The sequence below is a fragment of the Nuphar pumila genome, chromosome 2, assembly GCF_984573655.1.
Source record: "Nuphar pumila chromosome 2, dmNupPumi1.hap1.1, whole genome shotgun sequence".
In the NCBI taxonomy this organism is placed as follows: domain Eukaryota; kingdom Viridiplantae; phylum Streptophyta; class Magnoliopsida; order Nymphaeales; family Nymphaeaceae; genus Nuphar; species Nuphar pumila.
This window is the reverse complement of record NC_143250.1, coordinates 31,372,025-31,385,343: the sequence shown is the minus strand read 5'-3', so window position 1 is coordinate 31,385,343 and position 13,319 is coordinate 31,372,025. Positions and strand designations below refer to the sequence as shown.

Here is a 13,319-nt window from a genome sequence, read left to right as displayed (position 1 = left end):
TGATTTGTTTTTTTAAATGACATAAATTTTTAACTGTGGTTTGAGGTTTTTTTGTAATTACCATTAGGCATGAATCCATAAATATTGCTTAATTTGATTTTGGTTAGAATATTATTAAGAATTTTATATGAATTTTTTAATATCGTAAATTAGTATAATTTATTAGTAACCATTTTTTTACTTTGCATTTGTGCCATCCTAGGACTTTGTTTCTGCCGTGAGACACTCCTTGCCATCTTGAACACCCTCTGAGAAAGTGGTGCATGTAACGATCAATACCTTCCATTCTTCCTTCCTTCTATTCGTCTTCCTCCTATTCATGGAATTACTCGAGAGGATTTCGATCTTTATTCTTTAGTCATTTGGATTTTGCCCCGATCCTTCTGTTCTCTCGGTTTCTAGGGTTTTGATTTTAGGGTTCACGTTCTTCTGATCGGGGCTTTCATTTCTCCTTTGCAGGAAACTCAACGCCTGCTCAGCGTACCACGTAATTTTCCATGCTTTGATTAGAAAATTTCAGTATGGATTGGTTCGATTGTTCGTGGTTTTTTCCTTTTCGTGTTTTGAGTGACCTTAACATCTACTCTTCAAATAAACCAACACCCCTGGTTTTTCCCAACCCCATTTTCAAGATTATGGACATAAGGATCTATGTTGTGAAATATACATTGATATAATAATGTTGTTGTTGTTGTTTATGTTTTTATTATTATTGCTAACATATAAGATATGATGGTGATCTTGATACTAATTTGAACACAATGTATTGCAGTTACTGTTTAAATATTTACTGCATCAATTTGGTGGGTTCCTACGATGATTTTTTTTTGTTAAGGATGTTTCTTGCTATTCTTTATAGATGTAAAAGATGCATTTGAATTGCAGCTAATCTGCTTGCCTTGTGTAAGCAAGAGGTGTACTGAGGCTTATGTGTCATTGGATACTAAGGCTTACACCGGTTTTCCTTTCTCATTTTTTTTTAAATTTACTCTTGAATAACTTTTTTGCTCCTTTTTTTAGGGCACATTTGTGTGGGTATGGTTAACCAAGAATTCAAAATAAGATCCAAAATAATATCAGATGATAATGTGTGGTATCTTTGTCAATTCAATTTTTGATGTTTTAAATTTACTCTTGAATAACTTTTTTGCTCCTTTTTTTAGGGCACATTTGTGTGGGTATGGTTAACCAAGAATTCAAAATAAGATCTAAAATAATATCAGACGATAATGTGTGGTATCTTTGTCAATTCAATTTTTGATGTTTTATGAACACATAATTATGGAGCTCCGTCGCAGGGATCGTTATGCATCATGTTATCGTGTTGGCTCCTTTACGGTAGATCGAACTGCTCTCTCTCTCTCTCTCTCGGAACCCTAATCCCTCTTGTTCTCTCTCTGAGAGGCGAGAAGCCCCAAGCCTTCTGTAGTCGGACCACCTTCTGCTAGCCTCCTCGGTTGGTTGGTTGTCTCCACCTGTGACCCCCCTCCTATCGATAGAGTCCACCGGATCCCCACACCGACCACCACCAGAGGTAGCCACCAACCAATTTCCTCTCCCCTGTTTCATCAGACCACCGCCATCCGCCAGAGCCCCTTTCTACCGGCCACCACTTACCAACACCTCCCGTTGCCAAAAACCACCTTCATTTGAGGTCCCTGCCACCCCATGTCCGCCAGGCTCTTGTTCGTTGAAACCCCTCCTGCTATTGGAGTTCCTTGCCAGTTGACCACTTGATCATCGATAAGCCACCCTTGCTTCCACTAGTAGACCCAGCCGGACACACATTCTCCTCCCCTTTCTCTCTCTCTCTCTCTCTCTCTCTCTCTCTCTCGAACCCTAGCATGCACCATTCAGACGCATCAGCAGTGGATCAATTGGCGATCAATCGGTGTCTGAGTTGTCGGCTACAGTTTGGGATCGCTCCCTCTTGCTTCTCCTCCTCGCCCCCTCCTTTGGGTCTTCTCTCTCTCTGGTGTGCTCTGCTGCCCCACCAACCACTCGCCGGCACCACCTCGTCGGCATTCATCTAGCCCGCTGCTTCTCGCTAGTGTGCCCTGCTGCCTCGCCCCTTGCTCGCTGGTGTCCCCTGCTGCCCCACCCTCTGCTCGTCGGTGCCACCTTGCCCTGCTGCCCCACCCACCGCTCGCCAGCACCACCTCGTCGGTGTTCAACTAGCCTTCCCCACTCGTTGCTCGCTGGTGCCATCTCGTTGGAATTCAATCGGCCCACCCTCTACTTGTTGTTGGAGGGACAACGGGACCCTGATCATAACGTGTTGGCAGTTTTGGGTATCAACGGAATGGGTTGCTTCTTCTCCTTGAGCTTTTTCTCCTCACCTTCTGGATGACCCTCTCCAACACCAGCTCGTATTCGCACTTCTCGCAGTTGTGCCTCTCGCTCTCGCACTTTCAAGGGAGGTATATCTCTTTGACCCTGCTTTTGTTGAGGGGGATGAGTAGGTGGGCACTCCGGTCTCAGTAGGGGATAGGGATCTTGGCCTCCACCATCTTTTCCTGAGTTGTGATCATCTTCTTCAACGATCCCTCCACCTCCATTCTGCAACACACCTCTCTCTCTTTATGCACCCCCCAACGACCCGTTTCTGGGGTCTCGCTCCATATCGCTTGTTGAGCTCGAACCAGCGAGCCCTTCATTTCATCCAGGTAGCTATCAATGACTTGGGGGTTGCCTTTGCTCTCCGTCGGTGGGGTATCAACGTTGTACTCTCTTGCAGGCTCAAATATAGATTTTTCTCTTTGCTTTCGGCGTCACTGCGCTCTTGCCTTGTCGTGGGCTCGCTTCGCATCTCAAACATTCAATATTTTCTATGTGGGGTAAGGCTGGAGCCTCTCACTGCTTGCTCTGCTCGGGCAACACTGGTTTTGCCATTCTTCTTCCATGTGCCATCGATTCGGGCGGTGGATAAATCGTGGCAGCACGTTCCCTCTTCCTGGCAACGTTTCTTCTATGCCCTTCGCTCTAGATCTCAGTTAAGCTTTGTCAGGTCGGGGGATTGGTGGTGTGTTGTTTGTTTCTCCTTGAATTTTCATAAGCGACTTCACTGCCATAAGTGTGATTCCTCTTTTTTATCTCGACGTCACTCAATTTGGATTCGCAGGCGTTCTGCCTTCTCTCTTCCGCTATTGGTGGGGCCGTCTCTTCCTTTCCAAGCCCCCGCTGGGTTGGGACATTTTTATGCTCGTTGGAGTAATCCTCGGCCAATCAGACACCTATCTTTCTTGTCGTGGGTGCAAATCAGTGATCTTCAGCAACCGACAGATTCCTTCCTCGCGGTCAAGATTGGGTCTATCTAGGTCCCGGTCCGACCGCCGCCCATTACTAAGGTTTCTTAGTCCTCAACTCCGACTTTCCTTGCCTCTTCTCCGGTGAAGGATACCCTAATTCTGGCTTGACTTCTCGATACACGTGTCTCCCAACTGTCAGCTGTTTCACGCAGGTCTGGTTTTTTTTGGCATTCTTTTCCAAGTCTCTTTGGCGGATCCTCCAGGTATGCTTGAATGTAGTGGGAAATAAGACCTTCATCATTCAGTGTCGTCGCTCGTGCTCCCTGGTATGGGCTCACATGACTATGCCCATGATTGCATTGATTTCTCTGATGGATCTCATACAGTCAATTTGTCTCCTTCTTGGGACCTGACACCTTTTTCATCCTTCTCCAGGACATTGGTCATTTCGCATGTGGAAGGCCCCATATAGTCTGACCCTTTCAATGATTTCTCTTCTCGAGACCTGACACTTTTTTCTTCTCCTGGGCGAGTCCCTCAGCCTGCTTATTCTTATGTGCGTTCCCAAGTTTCATTGGTGATGCCTTCAGGTTTGCTTGCTCAAGGTGGGATTGTGGTGCTTCTGCCTTCTCCTTTGCCCCCTCGTGCTGTCAGGTTTGGAATCGCAGTCCCATACCAAGGTCTGCTCTCATTTTCATTCTCCAGGTCGGTCGTCATTTCTTCGCATCCTTGGGACCTGGCATTTTCTTCGACCTTCTCCCTTTCCAGTTGCTACTCGGTGGTGCGGGTGGACAGTCTTGCTCATGGTGGCCTTAGTTCAATCTCTTCCTTCATTCTCTTTCTATTTTTTAATTCTGCTTACTCTGTTATCCATATTACAGCGATTCATGCTATCTCCAACCAGGCCAACAACTGCATGGTGATTGACTTCTCGGTTCTTCATCTTCGCCCTTTTTTTCCCTCGTACCCTAGAGGTTATCTCATATTCCCCGCGTCCATTTTTTTTCCTATCATTGGCCCCGACGGCGGTCTGTCAGGGTGTGTGTCGACTCACTTGCCTTCCTCTCAGCTCTATCTGCATCCCAGTTCTCACCTCCTGGGTATTGAGATCAGTGACACTGCTAGACTGTTGGATATCTCTCTCCGTATCTTAGTTGCTAGCTCTATCGACTGTCATGGATTCAACTATTTCTGGTCTCCATTCTGTTTCAGGAATATCCTTTGCCCGCCCCCTTCTATTTCGTTCGGTTCTTCGCAGGATGACTCTCCCACCGAGAATGTTCAGCTTTCTCCCATTGGTAACCGTAGACGAAGGAGGGCTGTCTTTTCAGATTCGATTTCTCCTGGTTGGTCTCGTAGATCGCCTAGGTTGCGGCAGCCATGGTCTTTTCAGATTTTGTGCCATGAAGCTTGTTTGTTGGAATATTAGAGGCCTCAATTCTGCCTCCAAACGCTTGTTTTTAGTGAGTTGGATTAGACAGGCTAATCCTGACCTGTTTGCCATTTGTGAGACTAAAATAGATGACATCCCGCTTGCGATCGCTTCTTCCATTTGGTGGGGTGCGGATTTTTTCTTTAAGCCAGCGGTCAACCATGCTGGTGGTATCCTCCTATTCGGTAAGAAGTTTTTAAATTTATTGCAGCTGGACGTGGGTATCTACTCTTTGTTTGTTGCCTTCAGCATATAGTCGGTTGGTCGGAGAACAATGGTGTCCGTGGTTTATGGACCAAACCTCGCTAACAGGAGGCCCGCGTTTTGGGATGACCTTGATAGGGTGGTTACTTCTAATGATCCATGCCATCTTATTATGGCTGATTTCAATTGTATACTTTCTCCTCATGATTCCAATTCTATTGTCCTTCCTAATCCCTCTATTCGAAGCGTTCAAGACTTTGTTCACCGACATCTCCTTTATCCTCTTCCTCTTACCGGTGAGCGCTTCTCGTGGTCGAATAGGCGGTCGCGTCCGTGATGTCGGGTTCCGGACTGAGTATTTGTCACCCCTTCTTTGTTGGACCTCAACCCTGGCATTAAATGTGTCTTGCTTGCACCCTCTATCTCTGACCATGGTCAGCTCATCACTCTTTGGGGGGGGGATAACTTCTCCTTTTTCAGGCGCTTTGTTTTTTAGCAATGGTGGCTTCAGGAACCGGATTTCAATTCAGTTATTTCGGCTTCTTGGTTTAAACCTTCTGCCGAGCACTGGGCTGCTCTTCGGCTTATCAACAAGCTTTCACGTCTTGCTAAGGATATCATGGCCTGGATCCATAATTGTGACGTGAAATTTCAGCATTTGGATGCCTGGGAGCGTGAGCTTTCTAAATTGTACCAGTCTATGACTTCCCCTAACGCTTTTTCTGAACCTCAACTTTTGAGTCTCCAGGCCAGGTCCATTGAGCTATCTATGTTGGTGAATAACTGGAGAGTCTGGGATGCAATCTGTTGGAAGCAGCAATCCAGGGTGAATTGACTCAAAGTCGGTGATGGTAACACTAATTTTTTTTCACTCCTATGTGTCCCACCGCAATCGGAGGAAGGCCGTCCCTTCTATCTCCATTGAGGGCGTCTCTTTCTGTGATCAACTTGTCAACCAGGCCGTCACACATTATTTCAAGTCTATTTATGCCTCTTCAGTGGTTGCAGAGGGGAATACTGGGTCTGTCATGCTACAGACGATCTCTCATGACCAAGCCTGTGCTTTACAAAGAAGATTCTCGGATGTTGAGATTCTTCGTGCTATCAAGTATCTGTCTGGTTGGAAAGCGCCTGACTTTGATGGATTTCATGTTGACTTTTTTAGGATTTCTTGGGATTTTGTCAAACTAAACATGGTTAGCCTATTCGATGAATTTTATCGCAATTCCAGGTTGCCCTACCCTTTTTATTTAGCCATTATTTCGCTTATTCCTAAAGATGTCGACGCTTCGGATATCTCTCGGTTTTGTCCGATCTCGTTGACGAGTGCTCTTTACCGTATGATTGCCAAGGTTTTGGCAAACAGGATGAAATCAGTAGCTCAACAGTTCTTCTCAGACTCTCAGTTCGCCTTCATCCATAATAAGAGGGTTCATCATTCTTTTATCATGGCAACTGAGGTTGTGCACTCTTTGTATCTTTGTGGTCAGTCTTCTTTTGTTCTTAAATTAAATTTTCATAAGGTCTTTGATTTTATTCAATGGCCATTTTTATTTCTAATGTTATCGAACTTTGAGTTTGGTCATCGATTCTCTGGTTGGGTTAGGGAACTAGTCTCGAATGCCCAGGCTATGCTGAATATCAATGGCACTTTCGGGGAACGGTTCAAGCTGGAGTAGAGTCTGTGTCAAGGTTGCCCTCTTTCGCCTTTATTGTTTAATGCGGTCGTCGAGGGTCTTGTTGTGCTGCTTAAGCGGGCTGCTGCCTGCAGTTTCATTAATCCCTTACCAGTCCAAGTCTTCCATGCTCATGCTCTTATTTATGCTGATGATATGACCATTTTCGGTCGTGCTAGTGTTCCGCAGAATCTTTCGGTTCAAGCTCATTCTTCACTTTTTTCTCTCTTTTCGGCCTTTCTCTCAGTGAGCAAAAGTGTTCTCTTTCTATGTTCCACGTCCAGTCCTCTATGTTAGTTGCTGGGATGAAGATTTTTAATTGTGTTATATCTGAGCTGCCTATATTGTATTTGGGTTTGCCGTTACAAGTTAAGCGCCTTTATTCTGTGGCTTGGGCTCTGACGCTTCTTAAAGTTAAGCGCAAATTACTCTCATGGCAAGCTTTTTATCTCTTGTATGCTAGCCGCTTAACTTTAGTGAAGCACGTTCTCTCGACTATTTCGGAATTCTTTATGTCCATGTTTCTGATGCTTGTGGGTGTGGAGAAGCAATTGACAAGTCTGCTGGCAGGATTCCTTTGGTCTGAGTGTCATCTCAAGGGTAAGTGCCACCTGGTTGGCTGGCGTTCGGTGGTCTTGCCACGTTCTATGGCCGGTTTAGGTGTTCCTGCACCCAGACTCAGGAGTATTGCCTTGGTCTTTAAGCAATACTGGCTTGCTCATCAACCGGATAATCCTTGTGCTACTTTTCTTCTCTCTAAGTATGAGCCTCTTTCTCTCCTGGTTTTCCTACGCTCACGACGTGGAGTATTTTCTCATCTGCGTAAGTCTTGGTTGTCGGCTTTAGCTTTCTTTAGCGACAATTTTGAGGATCCCATCGATATTGGTAACTGGGTGCATTGGGCTATTGCTCCTACCAGAAAGTTCCTGACCAACAAAGTCTATAGATCGTTGCTTCCCCTGGGGGCGACCTGGTTGCCCGAATTTGCATTCTGGGCGAAGGGTCCTTCACCCCGTTCTCGGGTCCTGGCTTGGTTAATCTTGCACGATAAGGTCCAAACTCACTCCACCTTAAAGAGGTGGGGCTTCCAACTTTCGAGTTGATGTGTGCTTTGTCATGTTGCTGAAGAATCCTCGTTCCACCTCTTCTGGTCTTGCCCTACCTTTGTGGAGATCTTTCGTAGGACTTGGAGGCACCCGGAGGTCCTGGTTACGGAGGAGTCCTTTGCGCTAGACCTCATCTTGGGCATGGTCTGCATTCAGCGCAGTAAGCGGTGGTGGTTAATTTGGAGGTCGTGGTTGTTTACCACTTGGTGGTTCGTTTGGATGGTGCGCAACGATGCCTTTTTCAGGAATCTTCGGCCGACATTAATCATCTTGCTCAGAAAATCCTAGTGGATGTTTATTCTGCGTATTCATCTTCTAGATCTAACGTTTCCTCCTGTTGTCACTCTGCTTCCTCCGGATTTTATTGGTTTTGCGGTTCCTACGTGAGTCGCTTTTTTCGCTTGTTTGGCTCCTTCTTGTTTCTGTTTTGTTTTTATTTTTCTACTTTTGTTCTCTTTGGGTTCAACTCTGTTGACCCTTTCTCTGGTTGAAATCCTGTTTCGCCTCTCTCTCTCTCTCTGCATGTGGGTATGTGTGGAATTGGATGAACATGGGAAAAAGGACATAGGACACACCATTGTTGTGTAAGTTTTCCATTAAGAATAGGGTGTAAATGGGACAGGACACGTGGATAAGTTGGAGTGTTCATGTGACACAGGGATGGGATTGGCAGTGCATAGGAGGTGAGAATTCTATGGTTTGGGATGGCATCAATGATGTCTGAGAGGGGACCATTAGAAAGCGAAACTGGGAAGATTGGATGTGTTTTAGGGTTTCAGCATGCCATCGAGGGTCCTTGCTCTTCTATTGCCCTTTAAAATCTCGGAATTGTAAAGGCACTACTAAAGAATAGATTCTAAGAATCCCAAAGATGTTGAGGTTGCAGCAAAACAAACACTGCAACAGAGGATGCTAAGGATCCAGATTTCTACAGCACACTAAGATTCTTGGAACTCAAGGCTGCTTTAAAATTCTGCCACCAAACACATAGATTTTGCATAACAGAATTGGCTTTTAGTTTTTTTTCAAGCCGGTATTTCTTTTGGTACCTTAAATATATCCTCTTTGACACATTTTGTGATTGAGTATTTAAAAGGTTTTTTATCAGTAGAATGTGAGTCTTCATATTTTTGTTTGGATTACCGATTTGGGTAGGAAGGACAACATATTTTTAAGTATTTTCTGAAAACGTCGTTAGGCCTAATTTTATCCAGTGATTTAGTAGATTTTCTGTGGGGTTTCAATCTTTTCTTTGGTTGTTTTGATTTAGGTCATGGTGGAATGAAAGGGTAGTGATACCCAGTCCAAACAAAATATTGAAGCCACTACCAGCAATGGGGGTTCAGGTAAGAGTTTATAGATAGTAGATACTATATCATCTCTCCTAAAGGTATATATAGCATTGTTGAATTACCTGTACAATGTGCATTTTGATAATATTGAGCGATTCACTTATTACATTTTTAGGTGCTTGATTTGTCATTTCGTGATCTCTAAGGAGAATTTTTCTTTTTTATATTCACAATAATCTTTGTCGATCACATTATTCTTGCTGAAAATAATTTTAAGTGACAAATGCAATCTGACCAATGCGAATGGTAATATAAGAAGGGAAGCAATTTTAGTAAAATGGGTAATGAATTTTATATCTTGGAAACATTGAAGCTGGTGTTTGTGTTTCCTAATCAGGCTTTTAAATAGATGAAGGAAAAGAAATTTAATTGCACCTTGTGTGATTGGTCGGTGTTGGTGTAGCCTATCATATTCTCAAAAGATAATTTAAAATTGTTAATGTTCTTCAGATTCTTAGCGAGGTGATGGGGTAGCATTAGTTGTTGTTTTGTGTTGGTATAAGTTCACTCCATTATGTTTTCTTATATGATGCAGAAAGTCCAGTGAAGACAAAGTGCTGGGATCAGAGAGAAGCCTTGCCAGGGGAGCCTCGATGTGTTATATGTGGACGTTATGGTGAATACATTTGTGATGCAACAGAAGAGGATATTTGCAGCATAGAGTGTAAACAAGTTCTTCTTGCCAGACACCATTCCAACTCTCACAAGCCATCTGAGCTTAAAGCTCGTCCTGTAAAAGTCCCTGCACTTGATGAATGCTTTTACATAAATGATACTGGGCCAGATTCTACATGCCTTAATGGTACCCAGATTGAATCTCTGAGGTACAAAATTGACATATGTGTTAAGGGAGGTTGTGTTCCATCATCAATTTTGTCATTCTCCATTCGTGAACTTCCGCAGAAGCTCCAGAGCAACCTGAAAGCAGCAGGATATGTGATACCCACACCAATTCAAATGCAGGCAATTCCTGTCGCTTTGATGAGTAGAAACTTACTTGTTTCAGCTGAAATTGGATCAGGGAAAACTGCCTCCTTCCTGATACCTCTTATCTCCCGCTGCGCCAAATTTCGTTTTGAGCACTCCTCTGAAAAGAAGAAACTACTAGCAATTGTCTTAGCACCGACAAGGGAGTTGTGCTCACAAGTTGAGGAGCAAGCCAAGGTCCTTGGAAAGGGTCTCCCATTCAGGACAACATTGGTTGTGGGTGGCGATCCCATGGCTGGACAAGAGGTGTGGAATTGATTATTGCTACTCCTGGTCGCCTGGTCGATCTTCTAACCAAGCAAGATGTTGAACTGGATGAAGTAGGTGTCTTGGTTTTGGATGAGGTGGATTGCATGCTTCAGAGAGGGTTTCGTGATCAGGTGATTCAGATAATTCATGCACTAACTCAACCTCAGATGATGATGTTCTCTGCTACAATTCCCCGAGATATTGAGAAGATGCTAGGGTCGATGCCTAAAGATTTGTTCGTCATCTCTGCTGGGGTACCTGGCAATTCTACTGAAGCAGTCAAGCAAATTGTCATTTGGGTGGGATCTAAGCATAAGAAGCAGAAGTTGTTTGATGTATTGACAAGCAAGCAGCATTTCAAACCACCAGTTGTGGTCTTTGTGGACTCTAAAATGGGAGCCAATCTTCTGTGTGAGGCCATTACTGTCATGATTGGGATAAGAGTTGTTGCAGTACATGGGGACAGGACAATGAATGAGAGAAGAGAGAGCCTAAAATTGTTTCTGATTGGAGAGATTCTTGTACTTGTCGCCACAGGGGTGTTAGGACGCGGGATTGATCTGCTAAAAGTAAGACAAGTGATAATCTTCGACATGCCCAACTCAATACAGGAATACGTGCATCAGATTGGTAGAGTTTCCAAATTGGGTGTCAAAGGAACAGCCATTATCTTCATCAATGAGGAGAACAAAAATTTGTTTAAGGAATTCATCAAGGTTCTGAAATCTTCAGGCGCTGCCATACCTAGGGAGCTCATAAATTCACCGTACTCCCAAGGTTTTCGTGTTGTTGGCCATCAACAGAAGAAGCAAAAATTTGCTTCCTGAAATGCGAAGTACAGATTTTGTGGGTTCTGAGCCCAAGAAAGATGAGGGGTCACTACATCTTCTGAGTTGGATGATTTGCATCTGAACTTGAGTAGTCCCCGAGGGTCACTGCTGCATCTCCTGAATTGTGAGATTTGCAGTTGAACTCGGGCAACCTCTGGGTGAAAGTTAACCTTCTATTGGGAACTCTTCTGCCTACTGGTTATCCAATTCATTGTAGAGGGTTGGGATGTTCAAGCTCGGTTCCTGCCACACCATCCTTTCATGATCTGGTCATGTAACAAAAAAGGACTGTTGGAGGTTGAGAAACTGCATTGCTCAATGCTTAATCCCCAGTAGGCTATTGGTGTTGGCTTCTGGATATGGAATGCCCAGTAATCACCTGGGAGATGGGAGATAGTTGTTGATGGTTCTGTTTTCTTTTCCAATTATGCAGGCTGCACAAGACTGCTATGGTGGTTGAAAACTATTTTATAGTTGCAGAAAGATACAGCCTCAGGACTATTTTCGCACAACTAGTTCTCCACTTTCTTGAAATAACATTTGTATCAATGGGAAGTAACCTTCAGGAACAAACAACCATGCATGTAAAAGGTGGGAATACCTTGTGGTAAGAGTAATTGTGCATACTTCATGGGAGAATGGATCAAGATTGCCTTCAGATAACTAAACAGACTGAACATTACTTGTTGTGTACATAGATAAATTAAATACATATATGTAGAGTAGGTGGTAGCTGCCCAGTACTTTTCTGGCCTACTGCCAGCTTGTCAAGCTTTTGATGTTTTTTTTGTTGGTGAATCCTGTAAAACAAAACACAGGAAGCGTACTTGAATTCGCCATCGAGTGCGTGTAGGGAATTCAGCGTTCTTCTCAGTCGGTCGACGCCCATAATGAGCCCAGGCCTTAGGTTGACGGTGCACATTTCCCTTCCACGATATCAGAATGTGGAATTGTTTTGGTAGGACAATTGCTACTAATACGCATCATCTTTATAGCCCCTAACCCCTTATATAGTGAGAGAATAAGGTAATTACGTGAATGTGGTCTCTTCTAATTCACGTAACTCCCACCTACTAACCCCATTATGTGGCCACTAATGTGACCCACTAATGGCTATCGAACCGGATCACACTGTGGGTTGGACCCTTAACCCATAATGTCCAACATTCTCCTACTTGACCCATTCACATGCCACCCTTTATCACAAGGATGAATCGTATGAGCCATGGATAAGAATTCTCCTTTATGAAATGTCATATTTCCATGTACTACACTATAATTCACCTTCAGTGCTTAGGCATGTAGAAAATTACATTTATGAATAGGTTGGTCTCTCACCTATTCTATTGGTCGTTTAATATTGTTATTCTGATATTCTCTCTAACCCATATGAGAGATTCTTTATGCAAAATCAACAATAACACAAAACCTTAGAGAATCAAAAGCATAAACATAAATGTGATCACATAATGTATTGTCATACATGAGAAGGAATAAAAAAGACTCATCCCCTTTACATGTTGGTTATACAATCCCGATGCTAGCCTTTTAGTAAGGGGATCCGCAGTCATTTCCTTCATCCCAATTATATCAATAAATACTAGATGATTCTCAGTCATTTCTTTAACAACAAAATATTTTAACTCTATGTATCGACACGATGTTGAGATCTTGTTGTTATTTGAAAAGGACATTATTGCTTTATTATCACAAAAGATCTTTAGTGGTCTCTCAATAGAGTCCACTATACTAAGACCCATAATGGAGTTTCATATCCAAATGGCCTGTAACGAAGTCTCATATAGAGTAATAAATTCTGCCTCCATGGTATGAGCAACAATGGTAGACTGCTTTTCACTTCTCCATGAGACAGCACCACCTGCTAGAAGGAAAATGTATCCAGTAGTAGATTTTCTACTGTCAATACACCCTCCTAAGTCTGCATTAGAATACCCAACGACCTCTAGGTGGTCAACTTTTCGGTAGGTCAACATATAGTCTTTCGTTCCTTGTAAATAGCACATGACCTTCTTCGCTGCCTTTCAGTGCGCAATGCCTGAATTTGACTGATATCTACCAAGCATTCCCACAGCAAATGCTATATCAGGTCGAGTGCAGGTCTGCGCGTACTGCAAACTCCCAACTGCCGAAGCATATGTAACAACATCCATCTGAGCCTTCTGAATATCATCCTGAGGACAGTCTTTTAAGCTCAATTTATCCTCTTTCACTATG

The 13,319-nt window shown here is 43.7% G+C and overlaps 2 pseudogenes; one reads left to right on the top strand and one right to left on the bottom strand.

Annotated features, from left to right (window-relative positions):
* Positions 1-1,302: 1,302 nt before the first annotated feature.
* LOC149845166 (NADH dehydrogenase [ubiquinone] 1 beta subcomplex subunit 7 pseudogene) lies at positions 1,303-9,000 on the bottom strand (annotated as a pseudogene).
* Positions 5,733-11,867, top strand: LOC149845165 (DEAD-box ATP-dependent RNA helicase 41-like; annotated as a pseudogene).
* Positions 11,868-13,319: the final 1,452 nt, after the last annotated feature.